Here is a 1,166-nt window from a genome sequence, read left to right as displayed (position 1 = left end):
AAGAGGAAAAAAATTATATGAGACCAGGTCTCATATAAATCAGGTGAGACCCGCCCTGATGAATGACATGTGGCATTCACAAATCACAAAGCATCTAATCTCTCCCCCCCTGATTTCAGGTGGGGGGTGGGGTGGATGCTTTGTGATTTGTGAATGACACGTGTCATCCATCAGGATGGGTCTCACCTGCTAATCCGTGAGACCTGGTCTCATAGAATTTTTTTCCATGGGAAGACGCGCGCGCCCAGATCGAATCTAAACCCGGCGAAAGCGAATGAAACGGCCGCCGGAGGCAGCGGATTGGCGGAGGCGACGGTCGGGCCGAATCGGGATCACGCGGAGCCGAGGAAAAGCGGCGTGAAAAGCGGGGGGAAAGAATGTTAAGAGGGTCGCACGCGCGCGCACGGGAAAGGCGAGGCCCGCGTGGGCGCGGCGAAGAGCTGCAGGAGAAGGACGAGCGCGTACCGTATGGAGAGGAGACAGGAGAAGAGCTTCTACGCCTCCTCCGTCGCCGTCCGTCGTCGTCCGTCCGTCCGTCCGTCGTCGCGGTGGTCAGTGTCGGGGGTCGCGCGTGGAAACCTGGAGCTCTGGTCCGGATGTGGCCGGGAAGGCAGACAAGTACGGGGTACGAGAGGGTACACTTGGAAACTGTACGGTGCGGAGGGGGAGGGCCGCGACGAGGAGGAGGACGGACGACGACGGGCTGCGTGAGTGGGAGGTCGTCTACTACAACTAGAGAAAAATGCAATCTTTACTCCCACTCGACAGAATTATTTGGGGCGGGCCTTGTTCGCTTGCGATGGGAGATGTTCCGCGCTAGCTAGCGTTGTTATCGGAGCTCCTTTCCTTTTTCTTTTCTGAATGAATGAAGGCGACTTGGGTTGGGTGCGGGGTGATGTGGCGTGCGTGGTGTTGGTTCTTCTCTTCTTCCTCCTATCAAGTCCCCGTTGAGTGAGTTGTTGTTGTTACGTGGACGTCGGCGAGCGTGGACTGGGGCGGGTGGGTGTCTGATTGCTGATTGGCATGGCGTGTTGGCATGCACGGGGCCCCGGCCGGGGAGCGGTGACCTCACGCGCTTGACCGTGGAACCTGATGGAGGAGCGATAGCGGCGGCATCAACCGCTGCGGGTGCGGGGCATCGGATGTGCCGTCTCCCGCCCGCCGCG

The 1,166-nt window shown here is 59.3% G+C and overlaps 1 protein-coding gene across 1 annotated transcript in view; it reads right to left on the bottom strand.

Moving 5' to 3' along the window:
- The window catches only part of LOC123063392 (fibroblast growth factor receptor 4), a 4,644-nt gene extending 3,929 nt beyond the window's left edge, over positions 1–715 (bottom strand). The window contains exon 1 of the mRNA XM_044487164.1: positions 466–715. The gene's annotated coding sequence lies outside the window, so the exon portion shown is untranslated. The remainder of the gene's footprint in view (positions 1–465) is intronic.
- Between the last annotated feature and the right edge of the window lie 451 nt (positions 716–1,166).

This window comes from Triticum aestivum, chromosome 1A (genome assembly GCF_018294505.1).
Source record: "Triticum aestivum cultivar Chinese Spring chromosome 1A, IWGSC CS RefSeq v2.1, whole genome shotgun sequence".
Classification (NCBI taxonomy): domain Eukaryota; kingdom Viridiplantae; phylum Streptophyta; class Magnoliopsida; order Poales; family Poaceae; genus Triticum; species Triticum aestivum.
Note: the sequence above shows the minus strand (reverse complement) of the source record. Positions and strands in the feature narration are given on the sequence as shown.